Here is a 21,663-nt window from a genome sequence, read left to right on the forward strand (position 1 = left end):
TTGTGTGATTTTCATAATAGACCTGGATCCCACTGAGGACAAGTTTGTAGAAGGGGAAGCCAGATAGCCCAGGATCTTGATTAGACATGAACAGGTTAGAATTAATCATATTTTACACAATGCATGGCACTGGGATGCTATGCTATAGGGAGCTATGTACCTGCCTGTCTTTGCCCCTAGACTGTGAGGTCCTTGGAGGCAGGAAGCATGCCCCCTTCTTCATGGTACCTTCAGAGTTGGCACAGGTGGATTCTCAGCAAATGTTTGTTAGACAAATTGATTCACAAAAAGGTTTTTACTTGTTGTTTTTTTTAAATCAACTTAGAAAAATTAATTAGAGGTGTATTCTGACTTTAACCACAAACTGTGCATCTCAGCACACCTGTATTCATTCATAAGTGAACACATCCTCTACTGAAAATCTCAATGTCCAGATCAGGAAAAAATTTACAATTCAAGAGAATTACTCTTAAAAAGGATTGGGCCCTAGCTGGTTTGGCTCAGTGGATAGATCATCGGCCTGCAGACTAAAGGGTCCCAGGTTTGATTCTGGCCAAGGGCACCTGCTCAGGTTGTAGGCACTAACCCCCTTCCCCCCCCATGCCCACCTAGTAGGGGGCATGCAGAAGGCAGCCAATTAATGATTCTCTTTCATTATTGATGTTTCTATCTCTCTCCCTCTCCCTTCCTCTTTGAAATCAATAATATATAGATAAAGAATTGGCCACATAACCCTTTTAAACAATAAACTCCCCTTCATTTAAAATAATCCAACTTATAAAGCTGTCATCAGCAATTCTTGGGAGCTTGTACCACAAGTGACATCCCATGCAGAGGGATCAACTGTGACACAATTTTGACCTTTGCCACACTTCTGCTGGCTTAAGTGCCATTAAATCAAAGGGGCCTAGAGGAAAAGTGCCAAAGAAGGACTTTCAGCAGCTTGAGGTAAACTCCTTTGCATGTTCTTGGGCTCCGGGCAAGCAAAGCCTGAAGAGTGTGGCACATGAAGGCCCGGGGTACCTGACCCTGAGAATATATCAACCACAATATTGTAAATTCAGCGGTCTCTAGAGTCAAGGGAAGATCTACATTTAAATGCTGTTACTTAATCAGAACAACCTGTGAGGTGTTTTTCAGATAATAAAGTTGATAGAGAGGTTCATGTCTCCTGAAGTCACACAGAGATGAGGAGTTAGCTTCAAATCCAGGTCCGCCCATGTCCATGTGGGGGAGGTCCCAAGTTTCCAGGGAAGAGGGCCATGGTACACACACACACACACACACACACACACACACACACACACACTGCTTCAATTCTGTCTTTGAAGATGTCAGATAGAGACCCTGGCTTCCAGATAACCAACTTTGGGTTCAGCTTAGTCTGACCCGATACGCTGAGAAGAGGAAAGTCTATCACAAGTCCCTCAACACCTACAAAGAGGAAAGTGTCATTGCAAGAATACAGATGTCCTTGGGTGGTCTCTTTTCTGAACTTTTCCTAGAGTTATGTGACATCAGTGATGACCGCCAGATGGCTGGGATGGCTCTGCCCTGTAGGAATGAGCGGGGTTAACATAAAGTGGGCTGATCAGTTTAGTGTCCTTATGTCTACCCCAGCCAGAGGAAGCTTTGTGTTAGAAAGTTCTGGTTGTATTAGCCCCCAATTAGTAATCTCCTGTTTCTCTATAAAATATATAAATATCTAATCACTATTATATGTAACTAGAGGCCCAGTGCATGAAAATTCATGCACTGCAGGACGGGTCCCTTAGCCCGGCCTGTCCCCTTTCACAGTCTAGGAGCCCTTAGTGGCTGGAGGCGACCTGGCGATCAGGGGGAGGCGACACCCCCAACCCACCTCTGCTGCTGCTTGTGGGCAGCACAAGCATAGGCTGGCCCTTGGGGTTACCTGAGCCTCAAACGGCCCTGGGCAGCCGGGCAGCCGCCATCTGAGGCTTACTGGTGCCTCGGACTGGCCCTGGACAGTTGTGGGGCTAAGAGGACTGGGGGACTCCTGAGCAGGTACCCGCCTGCCACCCTTGCGGGGCTGAGGGGATTGGACACCGCCATCTTGTGGCTGTGGGCGCCGCCATCTTTGAGGGTGGGTGGGTCAATTAGTGTATTCCCTCCTTATTGGCTGTGGGCACTGCCATCTTGGTAAGGATGTGACAGTCAATTAGCATATTCCCTCTTTATTAGATAGGATTAATTATATATATATGTCTAATTCACCTTCTAACATATATAAATGTCTAATCACTATGCTGTATACCAGAAAGTAATATAATATTGTCTGTCAATTATAATTTTAAAAATAACTTTTCTTAAGAAGGGGGGGAGGGGGATCTCCTATCTCATCTGCAGAATCATGACCCTGTACCTCTGGCCCCACCACATCTCTTCCTCACCCTATATCCACCCACGCATTGCCCTCACTGTACCTAGTCGTTATCCTCAAACAACCATACTCTTTGATACCTTTGAAACTTTGTTGTTTCTGCTATCTAAAATAGCTCTCCTCCAATTCTCTCTTAGCTGTCTACACCCAGCTCAGATGTCACCGTCTTGTTGCAGCTTGCCAAAACATGTTAGGCAAAATTAATCACTCCTTCCTTCAGATTCCCAGAGCACTTTGTACATCCCTATGTATTGCCTGTCACATTTGTTCAGATATCTCACTGGTTGGACGATGCACTGTATGGAGGGGAGGGGTTGTTTTTATTCTTACTAACATCCCCAGGGTCTGGGACAAAGGAGGGCTTCGTGAACATTGTTGGGCAGTGGCAGCAGCAGCAGCAAAGGTTGGTTTTTTTTGTTTGTTTTGTTTTGTTTGTTTGTTTGTTTGTTTGGCTTGGTTTGGCTTTGCCACAGGTCCTGGGCAGTTCCTTATGGCCAGGAGCACAGGACCAGCTCCTGAATGATAGGACCCCTTCTCCCTCCCTTACCACATTCTCTGATGGGACTCAGCTCGGACCCTGGAGAGGACAGTCCCCCAGTTCTTGTACAAGGAAGGCATTCAGGAGCCAGAGTTTGGTTGGGGGCTCAACGTGTCTTTTGAAGGACATCAACGTTTCTTTCCAAAACCATGATGATAGCTCCCTAGGAGAGGGGAGTAGACACAGAGATGGAGTCACCATTTATGACCAGGATAATTTTGAACAAGTTAATTCATCTTTCTGAGGTTGAATACCCTCATCTATACAAATGAGAAAATATGCAGACCTTGTTGCTGTGAAGATTAATAATTACTATTTACCAAATTTATTGGAGCTCTACAAATGCCACCCAGTGAGAAAGACACAGACACAGAATCAGAACTTGAACCACTGCTCTATATGGAAAGGACACAGAAAACTGTAAAAAAGTAGACAAATGTGAGGTATAGTCATTTACTAGTAGTTCATTTAGGTCTGAAAACCTTTGTCCAGTTTCAGGAATTGAAACTGGGGGGCAAAGACATTTTTCCTGGGCCATGCGCGGTAAATAACTATCACAGGAAATTCAAAGGTGGGTGGTGGCAGGGAGAGCTAGTTGTCCACCAACAAATGGTGCTTCACTTTCCATAAGCTGAAGTGGCTGCCCAGACAGGATTCCATCTCCTGGCTCCTCTTGCCTGTAGGTGGGGCCATGAAGGAGCTCGTCCTACAGAGTGTGATCAGAAATTACATGTCATTTGCAGGTCAAGACGATTAGGAGAAGGGTGTGGATAGCTAAAAGGTAGAAACAACCCAAGCATTTGCTGACAGATAAATGGATAAGCAAAACATTGTCTACACATACAATGAAATATTATTCAGCCTTAAAAATAAATTAAATTCTCACAAATACTGCAACATGGGTGAACCTTGAAGACATTATGCAAAGTGAAATGAGTCAATTGCAAAAAAAATATTCCACCTATATGAGGTAGCTGGAGTAGCCAAATTCATAGAGACAGAAAGCAGAATGGTGGTTGCCAGGGGCTGGGGTAGGGGATGGTCATGGGTACAGAGTTTCAGTTTGGGCAAATGAAAGTTCTAGAGATGGATGGTGGTGAGGGTTGCACAATGTAAATGTGCTTGGTGTCATTGAACTTAAAGCTGTTAAAATGGTCATTTTATGTGTATTTTATCACAACAAAGAAGAAGAAGAAGAAAGGAGGAGGTGGAAGAGTAGAAGGAGAATGAGGAGGAAGAGGAGGAGGAGGGACTTCTCTACATCTGCCAGTCAGATGCAGAGAATTTCCAGGTCCAGAGACTGAAATAACCACACTGTGGAAGTAGCCACGTGACCAAAAGCCACTTGCTGACTAGAAATCTGGCACTGGGCTCGTCTGTGAGTGATAAGTAAACTTCTAATGTGTGAAACCATTTAAATTGGAGTTTAATTTGTTACAGCGGTTAGTGGAACTCTAACACAACCTGCAGCCAGTGCTGATGGTTGATATCACAGGATGTTAATACTGCAACATGGTCCCCTGAGAACGGCAGGAGGGACGGTCCCGTAGCTTGGCTTGGTTTGGGGCTGAGGAGACGTTGGCTCTATCGGCCCACCTTCAAGTTCAGCAGTTCTCAAAGATTTGAGTTAGAATCCCTGGCTGTGAAATGGATTCCCAGGACTCTGTTACTGAGGAAACCCAAAGGAGCTTATCTCCTTGAAGACACATCGCCCATTCAGTGATAAGAACTCAGTCTAAAAATGCAGAGAGAGAAGGGAACTGTGGCCCTCAGACGCCCACGGGCAGACATGGGAACCTGTCCCCACATGCTCTTCTCAGCACCCGTGGGCCCAGGAGAAGTGACTTCCTGTGGCTCCAGTTGGGCAGCAGCCTTCGCTGAGCATAGCATTGAAGGGGGCAGGGACTGTCCTGTCTTGTGCTCAAGGGACGATTGCCAGTGGGACCTGCACCAGGGCTAATGGCTCTGCCACTAACGCCAGGATTAGCAACAAGAGGAGTTGCAGCCTGAGGTAGGGGAGCAACCAGGACAGGCTCTGGGGCTCAAATGGAGTCATGGCATTACAAACTGGCAGCAGCTACAAGAGTGGGATTTGACAGTGACTGAGGAGCTCCCTGTCCTCAAGGCATGTCTCTGAGGTGGCTCCAGGTTTCAGATAAGCATCCAGATAAGAACGCCTCTGGACTTCTTAGGTTCATCACAGGACAGTGACCTTGGAAAGAGAGAAGGCCTTCCTTGTCCTTGCAAGAGAGGGGCTGAAGCTGGAGCCAAACTAATGGAACTGATAAAAGTGGTACAACCTCATCTCATTCTTAATTTTGCAGAGAATTTATTGTTTTAATAAATTAGAGCAGTGGTCGCCAACCAGTGGTCCGCCGACCGCTGGTGATCCATGAGGTCCGAAAGGTTGCCAACCACTGAATTAGAGCAAATCCGGGTTACTCTATAATGACAATACTCTTACGTGCATTCCTCCTGTGCTCCTAAGCTGGAGAGGGACCAATGGAGTTAGGCCTAGGGAGCCAGGAAGTGCACACAAATTTGACGATTGTGTCAAAATGTAGGAAGACCCATGGGCGTGAGTCATGCAGGTGATGGTAATGTGAGTTGCGTTGCAATAAAGATTGAGAATGATTGATCTTTATAGATTCCCACCCCCTATCCTATCCCTGGATTCAATGTCAATGTTTATTAAATGCACAATTGCCTCTTCCTTCCTCGTTACAGCTTAAAATCTCCAGGACTCTCCCAGCAGCGGCCATCACTCTGCTGTTGGCTCTTACCTCCCAGTAGCTTGCCCTGGGCATTCGCTGTGTGATGTGACACCAGGCTCTGGGGCCTTCAGAGATAACAGCACAACAACCGAAGAAAAGAAAACGTGCAGATCCTGCCTTCCTTCGCATTCCCCGGGTCTCGGCGTCTCTTGGAGTCAGTTCTCCACCTTCCGCTAAGCTGCCTGTTTCCTTCTCCAACTCTGGGCTACGGTTTGCGTTTTCCTCCACAGGCCAAGGTGGAGTGTAAGCACCCTCCCTGTTTGCCTGAGCCCTATTGAAAGAACGTTGTTTTGGCTTCCCTGGCATTTTTCACATCTCTGCTGCAATCTCAGCCTAGGCCTTGTGCAAGAGCCAGCAGCTGATAAGCACCTGAAGCCAGCCTTTGGAATAGTGCCAAGGCCCCAGGGCCGGTGCTGAGCTCCAGCCCCTCCAGCTGCCTGGCCCTGAGCAGGGCCCAGTGGGGAGTGGAAAACCTTCGGAAAGGGAGACCTGTCCCTCACCAATCAGAAGCTGACTCAGAGCTGCCAACCTGGAATCCCAGTCTCCACAACATCTCAATGCTCTCCTAGCCACTTGCTGTTGTCGGAATGACCCGCCTCCTGCCTGGCTGTCAGTGCTCACCTTTATGGGAAGCGCTCACTGGGTCAGAGGACTGTTTTCGCATCCCCTTCAGCACCTGAGTGGGTTGGTGGTTGTGGTGACGTGAGGGCATTTAGAGACCTGCCTGCTCAGTCTCCTCTGTCCCGCTTGCTGCCACCGGGAATGGGCAGAGCTATCCCTGACACCCGAGCTGAGCAGCACTACAGGGCAGCTATGCTAGAATGTGCATAGCCAAGCTGAGATCACCCTGCCTTGCAAAACACAAGTCCACTTCCAGGGAAGGGCTAATGTGCCCAGGTGTCTGCACATTCCTGGCGGGGCAGGTGAGAGTGGGCTCGTGTTCTTGGGATCGCCTCTGGCTCCTGGTTTCCGCCTCATTGGATTCTTTCCGTTTGGGTTCCTTTGCCATCTGTGTGTGCTGTCCCGGTCTGCACTCAGAGGTGCAACTCAGGGCCTTGTCTTGAATTCCGTCAAAACCAAACTCGCATGTAAGACCTTTGTGTATGCCGCGGACTGCCCAGGCTGCTCAGGCCAAGGGGATTGACACTGTGGCAATGCAAATAACTTCATATGGTTTTTTTGTTTGTTTGGTTGGGTTTTTTTTTTAACTTTAACGATCTTCTTTGAGGCTACCCTGATGTCCAGAGATTTCTCACTGGCCAGACCACTGGACATTACTAACAAAGATCATGTTCCTCAAAAAAGTGGTTTATGAGCCACCTTGACTAGAATCACCAATGAAGAATGAATGGGCCAGAGGGTGTGTTGGAGGGCTGTGTGTGTGTGTGTGTGTGTGTGTATGTCTGTGTGTGTGTGTGTGTGTGTGTGAGAGAGAGAGAGAGAGAGAGAGAGAGAGATACAGAGAGAGAGACAGAGAGACAGAGAGAGACAGACAGAGAGGTGTGTTTGTTTGTTTGGATTTTGTTATTGTTGAAATTTTGTTTGTAAGTGAACCTTTACATTTGAGGGTGCTCCCCCATGATATTTAGTGTCCACTCTCCAGAGTGGCCTCTTAGACCACATCCACAAAATCCAAAGAGTTGAAAGGAACAGTGAATGCCATAAAATTCAGGGGTTTTCAAGCATTTTTCTTGCAATACCCTCAAAAAATGTTTGAAATATTATACACCCCTCCTCAAAGATTTTTGTGTTGATATCTAAAAATTTTCATCTTAAGTTTACATTTTTCATCTTAAGTCTAAACAGCTGCAAGAGACTGAATTTCATTGTAACTTTAAAATATTTTAACAGTTTAAACATAGAATTCAAGTGTTATAGCAGTTGACATCTTCCATTATCCTTTTAAAAATACCATGAATGTGCTGTTCTTTAACAATTCCAAATATCACTTTATTCCTTTTTTTCTGTGACTTTGAATTTTCATTTTCCTCCTTTATATGTTTATCTTAAAATAATATAATTTATGATTAAAATGTTTTGTTAATTGTTTTATCATAGTTCTTTTAAAAGTGTATATACATTAGCCTGGCCAGCGTTGCTCAGTGGTTAAGCATCAACCTGTGAACCAGGAGGTCATGGTTAGATTCCCTATCAGGGCACATGCTCAGATCTCGGGCTTGATTTCCAATCAATGATTCTCTGTCATTGCAGAAATCAATAAAAATATAGTTTTTAAAAAGTGCATACACATTCAATTTTCCTTCCATTTTTTGTGACCATAAAGCTCTAAAGCTGTGCTGTCTAATACTATAGACATATGTAAGTATTTAAAATTTTTAATTAAATAAAATTTAAAATTCAGTTCCTCATTTATGCTAGCCATATTTCAAGTTCTTAATGGCCACATGTGGCTTATGGACCATATTGACAGACAAATAGAAAACATGTCCATCATTGCATGAAGTCCTGTTTTACAGCATGAGTTTATAGTATGAAAAGACTTTCATCTGGAACTATTTGTTATCACAATCAGTAGTAACACACAATTTATCAAAATAACATAGATATATCAGCACATTTATGGAACCACTTGGTAAGATTGTAATCCAAAAACTAACATTTTCTTTGAAATGCTTTTCCGCATTATATAATTGGTTCCTTTTTTTTTTCCTTTTTTTTTTCTTTTTTTTAATGTATGACTATTACTTTCTCTAGGTTCAGCACCAATTCTACCTTTAATTTTCATTTTAAAAAATATGTGCTAAGAAAACTTGCTCGAAATGAAGGGGGTTTATTGTAGTGATATTATTTGACTCTTTGAACAAAAGTCACACATGATGACAAGGTTATTAGTGATTTATCATCAGGTATTAAAAGTTCATTACTTTCTCCTGCACCTTTGCTAAAATAATGAGATACCATCTGACTTGCAAAAGGATTTGTAATCCAATCCTTAGAGTAATTTACTTTCTTGAGTAGAACCGGGAACTTTGAACTCTCTCGATGGAGTCCAGAGATTTTTAGAAAAAAACAAGATGACAGAATGGGCCACGTCTTTCTTCTGAAAAACACAGGAAAGGGCATTTATTAAAGAGGACAGGAGAACAGCCCACTCCGGTGAGTGTTCCAGGGAGACCGGTGTTAGTAAAGAGGTCATCTGGTGAGCATCTAGAAATTGATTTCTTTAGAATTTCTGCATCACAACCCTTTAGAGTGTCTCCATGGATCCTGGGAATATGCTTATCCCAGTTTAAAGACCACTGCTCTGCCGAAGCCCGTTTGGCTCAGTGGATAGAGCATTGGTCTGCAGACTGAAAGGTCCCAGGTTCGATTCTGGTCAGGGCATGTACGTTGGTTGCGGGCACATCCCCGGTAAGGGGTGTGCAGGAGGCAGCTGGTCGATGTTTCTCTCTCATCGACGTTTCTAGCTCTCTATCTTTCTCCCTTCCTCTCTGTAAAAAATCAATAAAATACATTTTTTTAAAAAAAGACTGCTGCTCAAAGAATTCCAAAATTCCAAATGTTTCTCACTTCAGCTCTCACCTTTTTCTCTCTGGGCCACTACATGTTTTTAATACAAATAAATGAATTTGTTCAGCATATTTAAGGTCCTATTCTCCCCCCCCCCTCTTCTTTTCTTTCTTTCGTTCCAATAATTTATACCTAATGTAGATATTTAAATAAGGTACACACATAGATAATATATAATAAGCATACATTTATCTATATATAAATATATAGTATATAATAAGAAAGCAAATACCTGTGAACCCACCACTCAACTTGGGAAGTAGAACAATATCAAATGACCCTAGCTAGTCCCCCTCCTTCTATCCTTCTAGGGACATGATCAGATTGTACTCCCACACTCCCTTGAAGTTACACATGGCCATGCGACTTGCTCTGGCCAATAGAATGGGGTAAGCAGAAGCAAAAAGTACTGCTTCTGGGCGGCCTTTAAGAACCAGTGCATGACTTGCCATGTTCCCTCCACTCTCACACCTGCTAGAGACATACCAACTGACGGAGGCCCTCTTAGCTTGCCCACAGCACACCTTTGCTGTATTTGAGCCATTGTGACTTCAGCTGTTGTTTGTTGCTGGAGCATAATTAGCCCATCATAACTGAAACAAGTATTTCTGCCTCTTCATGTATACCCCTCAGCAATGTCCTCCTTCTCCTCTCCCTTAGAGACAACCACTATCCTTGCTCTTCTTTAAGGTTTGACCACACCTTTCTACCCCTAAATAATACATTTAATGTGTTTTTGAATGCTGTAAATATGAAATCACATTTTATTATTCTTATAAAATATTGTTTGTGAGACTCATTGATCACTGTGAGTGCACCACCACTTATCCATTCTACTAGTTATAAACATTGAAGTTGGGGTTTCCTTGGTTACAAATAATTCCACGGTGGACATGTTTGTGCACATCTGTTGGGAAAGAAGCATGAGGTCTTCTCTGTAGGAGCAGCTCCCCAAGTGCGGTCTGAGGACATCTGGGCGCCGCTGACACCGTCTCAGGGGACTCTGTGAAGCCAAAACTATTTTTGCAATAATACTAAGATGCTATTTGCCTTTTTCTCTCTCTCTCAAGTGAACAGTGGAGCTTTCCAGCAGGTTCATAACATGCAATATCACAAGGCACTGTGGTACAGAAACAGGTATGAGAATCCTGTTGTCTCCTATGAAGTCAGATTTGCAAAACTGTAAAAGGATACCACCCTTCCCACTAAGCCGTTTTGCTTTGGAACATACAGCTTTTTTTTTTTTTTTCCTTAAATATGTTATTTGTGTTAGTAAGTGTTGTTGCTTTTTAATGAATTAATAATTTTTTGAATTCTTTGTGTTAAGTTCTGCTGTGGTAAATAGAGCTCACCTATGCAAATGTTATTTGAAGTCCTCAATACTATTTCAGAGCAGAAAGGGGTCCTCTGGCTCTACTGGACTGAAAAGGAGCTTCCATGGAGGAAAAAAAAAAAATGTTCCTCACTTTTTTCCCTCCCTGTCTTGGAAGAAAGAATCTAGAAGGCCCGTTCTTGCCTCAGAAACACAAAGAGGTAAAGCTTATTTTCACTTTCCATTCTCCAAAGCATTCTCAGGCAGAGAGCACAAGTAGCTTCTAATATTCCTTCTCTGAAAGCAGCCACACGCACCTGGGAATCATTGCACTCACAGGAAGCAGACCATGTGCACAGCAGCCTGGGGGAATAAAAGCCGTCCTGGTTTTCAGAAACATGTTTACTTCAGAGCAGGGTTTTTAACCAAGAAAAATGCCTCTGGGTTGTGTCCACTCCCTTGATGCCCTTGCCCCTCCTCCCTTCCCACAAATCTCCCACTTCCGTCACAAGTTGGCAGGAACTTGACGTGCCTCAGCCCTGGGAGGCCTGCCAGCGTCCTCCCACTTTCCGAAAGGTTCTCTTCTATTTCTAAGCAGAGTTGTTTAAAACCGGATGCCACACGGAGCCCTGGCTCCTTGACCGCCGATCCCCTCTCTCTAAATCCCTGGCCCCATGGAGTAGCCCCTCCCCCTTCACTGTTCCTGAGCCAGACGGTGTAACTGCAGCCAACTTCCTCTGTGGGGTGGGTAGGCGCAGGCTTTAGGCCAACGCGGGGGAAGCTTCCAGAGGAAATTTCACTGGGCAATCAAGGAGACTCCCCAAAGAGCGGTCAGCCACCTCTGCCCTCAGCTCCTTCCATTACCTCCACCCCCTGCCTCGACTTCCTAGAATCCTTAGGCCAGACTAGACCAGCTCCTCTAGTCATAGGCCCTCACTGAAACAAGGGCCAGATTTAAACCATCCCAGATTACAGGGAGATATCCTCGTTGATAAAGCAACCAAAGGAGTGTCTGCAGCTTCCACTCATTTAGTTCTAATACACTGCTCCTTGAGCGGAAGGTATTAATTCATTCATATCTCCATCATGCATTCATCTTCTATTCAACAAGGTCCCTACGATGTAACAAGGTCCCTACGATGTTCACAGTACTATTCCCTCGTGAATCCTATGTACCGATGGATGTTAGGAATTTAATACAAGGAAAGAAGGACTGGGAAGTCATTCGAAATATGATAATGAAGAGAATAATTAAAAGGGTTCTCAGTTCCAGAAAATGACAATAGCTTCTGGCCCAGGTGCATCTAGGTCTCACCAGGCCTGAAGCCCGGATCTGGCAACCAGGAAGGCCAGGAAAACAAACAAGAATTCAATGGCTCATGGGAGTGAGACTTGGGCTCGGGATTTCCCCCCAATACCTGGGTGGAAGAGGGTGAGCCATCTGAAGCTTCAGCTGACCTCTCTGCTGATGTCTTTGGAGCAGCTGGTGGTCAGAGGGCCTCCCTCAGGCTCAGGGAGGGGCCCTTGGCCTACTTGCCTGGTGAAGCTATTCTGGTTTTTGTAGGATCTGTGACACTAGTATACCCTCAGGCCACCGATAATGACAGTGAGGGAGACCCAAAAAGAAAAAACCACTGCCTTCCTGAAGAGCTGAATTGGTATTTATGTCTCAGCAAATCAAGTTCCTTTTCCCACAGTGAATTAGTGTGTGTTCCCTACTCCTGATTATTGTTCTTGGGCAATGCCTCCAACATTTTGCTTTCAGTTTCTCTGCTTCCAGCTTATCTGTCACATGGTTAGTGATCTATAAATACAGTTATTCATTCATTCAAAAACATACACTGGGTAGCAACCAGGTGCCAGACCCTATGCAGGGCACTGGGAATGAACTTTTAGGGAGAGGTATAGGTCTTGCCCTGAGGGTTGTAATGGGAGAGACAGGCATCACCTGGAACAGCACACACCTGAGAACTGCTCTCAGGAAGGACCAGTATGCTGAGTGGTCTGGGAGCAGACGGGACGGCACTTGAAAGTTCATTGAGAGCTAGTTGCGCTGTGCTAGGTGCTGGGATCACAAAGGGCTTAGCTCAGAAGGGACATTGAGCTCATTCAAGATGAATGAAAAGAAGTTTCCAAGGCACGCACCTGGTAGAAGGGGAATGGGGGAGTTCTGTAGTCACAGTGAACAGCCTGTACAAGGCTGAGAGGTGGAAAAGAGCAAGGTTCACGGCAGGGCCAGTGAGTGGTTCCCATGGTCTGAGCCTGAGGGAGGGGTCAGGAGGCGGCCTGATTGGAGGCAGCCGGGACAAAGGGTGGAGAAGCCAGAAGGTGTGGAGGCCGTGCCAAGGAGAGTTTGGCCTTTATCCTATAATGGGCAAGGAGCTATAGAAGGTTTTCATAGCTGGGTATGACATAATTGGATCTGAGACATAAACTCACACACAAACAAATATATATTTATATACTAACACATCATATATATATATATATATATATATATATATATCACTTAAAATATCTAAATATTCTAAATATATACACACTTTAAACACACACATATATACATTTCACCCATTTAAACTGAGGTTAGTCAGTCACTATGCTTTTCTTCCTCTATTCCATCCCCCCTAGCCAACAGAAGCCTGCACATTGCCCAGGAGAATTATGATTCTCTTCACAGAAATATAACGAGAAAAACACAATTAATATTCAGTAGGTTTTTTTTCTCTTTCTTCTAAATGGTGCTCTAGCAAATCAATAAGCAAGGTTCTTGAAAAATGAATTTGGAAGCCAACAGAAGAGAGGGAAAGACTACAGATGAACCCCACACCTGGAGCACTGCCATGGTCATAGCACTTCACCATAAAGGGATATTCCCAAACCCTTCAAAACACTCCGCACCTCAGAGGAATAATCTCAAGCCCATGATTCCCACAATCAATCCAGGACTCTGTCCCAGCATCAGAGCAGAGGTGATCCATTAAAGCCAATGAAGCTTTAAGATCCAGGGACTCTCCTTGCATTGGCTGCTCCATGGCTCTCAAAGGCCCCTAGCAATGGGTTCACATGGCCATATAGCTTTGTAAAACTGACAATATGTATGTGTGCATATAGTACATGTATGTAGTATGATATATGATATTATACAATATCTACACTAATAAAAGAGAAATATGCAAATTAACCATCACTCGGCTACACCCACAAGCCATGCCCACCAGCCAATCAGGAGCGAGTATTCAAATTAACCCAACCAAGATGGTAGTCTCCCATGAAGCTGGAACAAGCAGGAGGCTTGGGTTGCCCCTGGCAATGGAGGAAGCCAAACTTCCCGCCTGCCCTGGCGGGCCCTGGCCTCTGCTCAAGGCTACAAAGTTTCAATTATAGAAGATAAATAAATCCTAGATACTTGCTTCTAGCCAGCCCTGGCCTCCGCTCAAGGAGGTGCTGGAAAAAAAAAGAAAAGAAAATGGAGGGGCTTGGATTTTGGGTTAATGGAGGTATGGGGAGCTGATCAGGCCAGGATGGGACAGCAGGGGCCTTTAGGGATAAGCAGACCAACCGGGGGGGCCAGTTAGGGGTGAGCAGGCTGTCAGTGGGGGTCAGTTGGAGGTAAGCAGGACACGGGGGTGGTGGGGCAGTTTGGTGAGCAGGCCAGCAGGGGGGCAGTTGGGGGTGAGCAGGCCAGCAGTGGGGGGCAGCTGGGGACAAGCAGGCTGGCAAGCAGAGTGGTTAGGGGAAATCAGGCAGGCAGAGCAGCTGGGGCCAGGAGTCCCAGATTGTGAGAGAGATGTCTGACTGCCAGTTTAGGCCCAATCCCTATAAACCGGCAGTGGGACATCCTTTGAGGGGTCCCAGATTGGAGAGGGTGCAGGCTGGGCTGAGGAACACCTCCAACCCACCCCCCCCATGCACAAATTTCATGTACCAGGCCACTAGTATAATATATTATATAATATGAGTGGATATATTTATTATGTATAATACAAGTCACTAAGTCTACCTGTAACATATATTATACAACATACATTATATATAATAATAAAAGCATAATATGCTAATTAGACCTAATGACCTTTCAGACGACCAGGTCAGCCAAGGCAGGTATGATTCGATTGGTTGGGGGCCTGTCCATTGCCCCATGATCATCCCACAGTGGGAGGCCCAGGCCACCAGCTGGTGGGGCAATCAATTGGGGGACTCCATGATCTCCCCAAAGAGGGCGGCCCAGGCCACGTACTGGAGTGCTATGGCAAGGAAAACGTGAGTCCCGGGTGCCAGAGGGAAGCCGGTGCTGGCAGCTGGGGAAGGAAGGCCTACTCTTGCATAAATTTCATGCATCGGGCCTCTAGTACATATATAAATATAATGTATATACAGTTTACCCTTCAACAGCATGGATTTGAACTGTGTGGATCCACTTATACATGGAATGTTTTTTCCTTTTTATTGAATTTATGGGGTTGACATTGGTTAACAAAATTATACAGGTTTCAGGTGCATAACACTTCATCTGTACACTGTATTGTGTGTTCACCACTGCAAGTCAATTCTATGTCCATCACCATTTATACCCCTATACCAGTGGTCGGCAAACTCATTAGTCAACAGAGCCAAATATCAACAGTAAAATGATTGAAATTTCTTTTGAGAGCCAAATTTTTTAAACTTAAACTTTTTCTAATGCCACTTCTTCAAAATAGACTCACCCAGGCCATGATATTTTGTGGAAGAGCCACACTCAAGGGGCCAAAGAGCCACATGTGGCTCATGAGCTGCAGTTTGCCAACCATGGTTCTATACCCTCCCCCACTGCCACTCACCACACCTCTCTCATGGATTATTTTTAATCAACAATTTGGAAAAATTCACAGGCAAACCATATAGCCAAGAAATATTGAAAATTTAAGAAAAAGTTAGGTATATCATAAATGCATAAAATATATGTAGATATTAGTCTATTTTATCATTTACTCCTGTAAAATAGTCACAAATCTATTATAAAAAGTTAAAATTTATCAAAACATACAGACAAAAAACACAGGTTATACATGGCTCCACTGTCAGTCAAGAAAAATATATAAACCAAAGTAAAGGTGCAGTATTAAATCAAAACTGCATAAAATTAACTGTAGCACATACTCTACTACTGTAATACTTTCATCACCATCCCCTGTTGCTATTGCTCTGAACTCAAGTGTTGTGAGTATCCACTTAAAATGTCATGTGAAGCTAATCAGCTCCACTTGAGCAGTTTGTCTCTCCATTAAATTGCCTATCATGGTAAAAAGTGATTTGTGGTTCTCATGTATTTCTCATTGTGCTTAGTTTAATACCATAAACCTTGAATCATACCATGAGACCCATACAAGAAGCCACTGGTAGTGGTGGAAGGGCTCCTGAGAAGCAGAAAAAAGCCATGACATGACAAGGAAAAGTTGAATTGCTTGCTATGGACCAAAAAATGAGGCCAGCGAGTGCAGTTGCCAGCCATTCCCAGGTAAGTGAATCCATGATAAGGACCACTGTGAAAAAGAAAAGGAAATCTGTGAAGACATCACTGCAGCTACGCCAGCAGGCATGACGATCTTGCACTTTTTGCTAAATACCTTTGTTTCCCCGCATACTGAAAATGCAGCTTTTATGTTGGTGCAGGATTCCCATAAGAAAGGCGTGTCTATAGACCCCAATAGGATTTGAGAAAAAGCAAAGTCATTGTATGACAAAGCAGCAGAAAGGCAAAGGACCAAAACCTGGAGAATTTAATGCCAGCAAAGATGGTTGGATACTTTTAGAAAGAGGTTTTGCTCTAAAAAATATCAAGATAAGTAGCTTCTGCTGACCAAGAGGCAGCAGACGAGTTCCCAGACACCATTTAAAAAAAAAAATTACTGTAGTCCTAGCTGGTTTGGCTCAATAGATAGAGCATCAGCCTGCAGACTGAAGGATCCCTGGTTCAATTCCAGTCAAGGGCATATGCCGAGGTTGTGAGCTTATCCCCAGTGGGGGTGTGTAACTGATTAATGATTCTCTCTCCCTCTCCCTTCTTCTCTAAAATCAATAAAAATATTTTTTTAAAGAAAAAGAAAATCATAAAAAAAGAATGGATATCATCCTAAACAAGTTTTTAATGCACAGAATTTTCCTATTCTGAGGGGGAAAATGTCACAAAGGACATTAGTTAGTACAGAAGAGAAGCAAACACCAGGATTTAAAGCAGGAAGAGATAGGCTAACTCTACTGTTTTTGCTCAAATGCAGTGGAGTTTATGATCAGAATGGCTCTCCTCTCTATAAAGCTTCTAACTAACCTCTGAGCATAGAGGAGAAGAGATCAATACCAGCTGCCGGTCTTTTGGTTGTACAACAAGAAAGCCTGCACATGAGAACGCTTTTCCTGGATTGGTTCTACTGATGATTTATCCCAGAACTCAGGAAGTACCTGGCCAGTAAGAGACTGCCTTTAAAGTTCTTTTGATACTAGACGATGCCTCAGCAACCTAGAACCCCATTGAGTTCAACACCAAAGACATCGAAGTGGTCTACTTGCTCCCAAACACAATGTCTTTAATTCAGGGAGTCATGAGGACCCTCAAGGCTAATTCCACACAGTACTCTCTGGGGAAAAATGTCAAGACTATGAAAGAGAACCCCAATAGAGAGAACATCATGAAAGTTTGAAAGGATTACATCATTATAGATGCCATCATTGTTATAGAAAAAACATAAAAGCCATCAAGCCCGAAACAATAAATTCCTGCTGGAGGAAACTATATGCAGATGTTGTATATGACTTCATAGGATTAATGACAGAGACAATCAAGGAAGCCATGAAAGGGATTATGAATATGGGGGGGTGGCAATAAAAGTAGGAAGACGAATGGTTTCAAGATCTGGATCTTGGAGACTTTCAAAAGCTAATAGACACCATGCCAAAGGAATTTACAGAAGACAACTTGATGGTGATGAGTGCCTCCAAACCAGTGCCAAACAATGGGGAGGAAGATCTAGAAGCAGCGGTGCCAGAAAACAAGTTGATGTTGAACAATCTGGCAGTAGAGTTTCGGTTATTCAAGACCGCTTTTAACTTCTTTTATGACATTGGCTCTTCTATGATATCAGCACTGAAAATAAACCAATGGTGGAAGAATTGGTACCATTTAGAACCACTTTTAGAGAGGTGAAAAGAAAAAAAAATCAGGCAGAAATTATTATGTGTTTTTTATAAAATTATACCAAATGTGCCTGGCTCTCCTGCCTCCCTCTTCCCCTCCTCCATCTCTTTCACCTCTGCTACCCCTGAGAGAGCAAGACCAGCCCTCTCTTCCTCAGCTTACTCAATGTGAAGATGATGAGGATGGAGATCTTTATGATGACCCACTGCCATTTAATGAACAGTAAATAATAATCATGGTGTACAATTAATGTCTGTTGTGTATGTGTGTCTTTGTGTAAAAATCTAATAACTATTGGCAAGAAATGCATGAGATGTGTTTGTATCATCATCATCTTCATTGAATAAAATTCATCATGCATCATCATTTCATCATCGTGTGTAAAACTTGTATAAAAGTGGGTAGTCTATCCTTATATAGGTATAAAGTGAGAGATATCTATATACAATATATAAAAGCTTAATATGCAAAGTGTCCCCTTGGAAGTTGGACTGACTGGTAGTTCAATTTCTCTCTATGAAGTGCACTGACCATCAGGGGGCGGTGTGGAATGAAGGAAGGCCCTGGCCAGCAGCCAGCAACCAGGGAAGGGAGGCCCCGGCCAGCAGTCACTAGGGACTCTACCTGTGCATGAATTTTGTGCACTGGGCCTCTAGTCCTATAAAATAAAACCATAATGCAGGTGTTCAATGCAGGAGCTACCCCTGGTTGGGAGCAGCTCCTGCATTGAGCATCTGCTCCCTCTCCCCCTCTCCACCCCGCAAGAGGGAGGCAACTAGTGGCAGTGATTGAGGGGTGGGGCTGGCCAGTGGGTGGTGCCAGGCTGCTAGCCAAGGTGGGTGCCAGTGGGGGCCACCCAGACGCCCTGCCCACTGGTCACCCCACAGATGGCCCTGATCACTGACTGGGCCTACGGACCCTACCCTATATATTGGGAACAGTCTCTTAGATTTAAAAATTAAAACCTGGCAAAGCTACTCTAACACTGAAAAAACAGGATGATGCAGCGATGACATGCATGGACTCTGGCTTGCACATTTTGTGGTCAGTCCTGATTCTGACACTTATAACTGTGTGACAAAGCCAATTACTTAACTTCTCTCTGCTTCAGTTTTTTCACCCATAAGATGAGGAAAATGGTGCTACTGCCTCAGAAGGATCATGTTATGTACTACTTTTTATTATCAGGACAAAAAAATGTAGGTGCCCATACAACAGCAAGATGCCTTTCACCTGTATGAAAAGCATGGTCACTGGTGCATGCAGCATCCAGGATTGTGAGAGAGATGTCAGTCTGCCGATTTAGGCCCAAGATCCCCTGAGGGGTCCCAGATTACAAGAGGATGTGGGCCGGGCTGAGGGACCCTCCCACCCTATGCACTAATTTTATGCACTAGGCCTCTAGTTTAATATAAAATGTATTAGTTTTCTAACTTTGTTTTATAACTTTGCTTTTAAAGAATTACATTACTATAAAGTATGCCTCTCTCTTGTTATTGAAGGAATTGAATATTAGCCTACCATCACAGGCATGTGATTTTAAAAAAGTGTTTCTAATATTGTATTATGAATATAACTGTAATATTGTATGCCATAGAAATTTTATAATGGTTCATTTATTAGTGTATCAGCTAGGCTACCATGAAACAATTCCACCAACTACAATGGGCTACCATACAACTATCATATTGCTGCTCCTTTATTATCAATGCATGGATCAGTATACCTGTAAAAATAAATACAAAACTTTTTACATATTATCTTTTTACTTTTCATGTTTAGTATTAGTAATATACATAGCATCTACAGTGTTTCATATCACATAAGACAATACTAATGTAAGTACTGACAAATGGTTCATTTTGTAACCAAGATGATGTAAACTTACAGTATCAATAAACACTGCAGCATTGTAAATGAATTTTCTCTTTTTTATGATTTTCTTAATAACATTTTTTTACTCTAACTTACTTTATTGTAAGAATACAGTGTTTAATATATATAACTTACAAATTATGTGTTAACCAATTGTTTATATAATTGGAAGGCTTCTGGTCAGTAATAAACTATTAGTAGTTAAGTTTTGGGGGAGTCAAAAGTTGTATGCAGATTTTCAACTGTGCAGGTTGATACCCCTAACCCCCATGTTGTCTGAGGGCCAACTGTATTTCTAACAGTTACAGTTTAAGATTACAGCCTCTTTCCACTTTCCCTCCTCTATCATGCATCTCCCAGGTCAGATAACTCTGGAGCGGTTGTGGGCATTGGGGGATCTAGCTAAGGAGAACTCAAGTTGGGAATACATGTGATGTGGGCTTCAGAGAACACTTGTGGCCATTTCCATGTGTAGGTCAGTGATAGTGAGCCACCCCAATGTAGGAATGCCTTCAACAGCCCATTCTGCCAGCTCTCCCAGTCTCCTGACTGAAGGCACAGAGGGGTTATCATGCTATGAATGTGATCCGGGCTCCCAGCACCAGAACTAGTCAGGTGATGGAGAAAAATACACACACACCAGGAATAGAATTTTAAAGCCAAACACTAATGTAGGGAAAAATTCTTCCAACTCTCACAGCTTTGGTATTAGAGAAACTCAATTACGGTTTCCCCAGACTTGACTACAATTTTTAAAATGCATACATTACTAATAATGAGTTGTGACATAGAAAGAAACTTTGCTCAACTATCAAAAGCTTAGAAGGACAAATTTCAAACACTTTAGAGGAATTAACTGAATTATTGGCTTTCTGTTCTCTCCAAAGAAAGTGACAGTACAAAATTATTATCACACGAAGAGAAAAATCAGTGTATGCAGAGCAAAGCTATAGTATAAAGGGGTGTCAGGAAACAAATTAATAAAAACATTATGTTATTTTGCCGAAACGGGTTTGGCTCAATGGATAGAGCATCGGCTTGGGGACTGAAGGGTCCTGGGTTCGATTCCGGTCAAGGGCATGTACCTTGGTTGCGGGCACATCCCCAGTAGGGGGTGTGCAAGAGGCAGCTGATCAATGACTCTCATCGATGTTTCTAACTCTCTCTCTCTCTTCCTCTCTGTACAAAATCAATAAAATATATATATATTTTTAAAACACACACAAAAAAACATTATGTTATTTTTCTGGATTTATGATATTTTTCATAAAATAGGTAGTTTGTGATTTCTTTTATCACTCTAAATAAACATTCACTTTTATATTTAATTTTAATGGCAATTTTATATTCTTTTTCTTAAAGAAGACCCCTCAAAAGTGTCAGGCTCCACAAAACCAGGATCCACCTTGAAGAAGAGCTACTTGCTTGGCGTTCTTTTCCCCACCTGCCTCTCACACATGCCGCCCACACTCATGCCTCTCCCACCTCCACTCCTCCCTGCACCTCCAAAGAGATCTTCACAGAATCCCTAAATGGCGAGAGACATGTGGGTCATAGACAGCCTTTAAGTTAATAATGTGGGTGCTGGTGCATTTCTTGGGTTCACCATTCACTTTATAGATGAGGAAACTGAGATCCAGAGAGGAAAAGCTATTTTCACAAGATCATAAAGCAAGCTGGTGGCAGAACTTAAATACAGAGTCCCGACTCCTAGACCACGCACGGGTCTTTACACAGATGCTTTTAGTGTGTTGTTATTCCAGCGGTTTGCAAACCAATAAGTGCATCAAAATTACCTGGTGGCTTGAAATGCAGATTACAGGGCCCAATCCCCAGAGATTGTTTCATTGCAGCAGGGTTTAAAATCCTCTCCAAGTGAAGCTAAGGCAGAGATGAATCAGCCTAACTTACCCCAGTCTTCTTACTCCTCAAATCCTACAATTCCTTCTTCCATTAGTCCCTCGCTCTCCACCTCCCAATAAAACAGGGGGAGGGAGTGCCAGATACCAGCGCACTTCATAGCCTCTTACCCTAGTCCCACCTTCCTCCAGATTATAA

The sequence above is a fragment of the Pipistrellus kuhlii genome, unplaced genomic scaffold (genome assembly GCF_014108245.1).
Source record: "Pipistrellus kuhlii isolate mPipKuh1 unplaced genomic scaffold, mPipKuh1.p scaffold_m20_p_13, whole genome shotgun sequence".
Taxonomy (NCBI): domain Eukaryota; kingdom Metazoa; phylum Chordata; class Mammalia; order Chiroptera; family Vespertilionidae; genus Pipistrellus; species Pipistrellus kuhlii.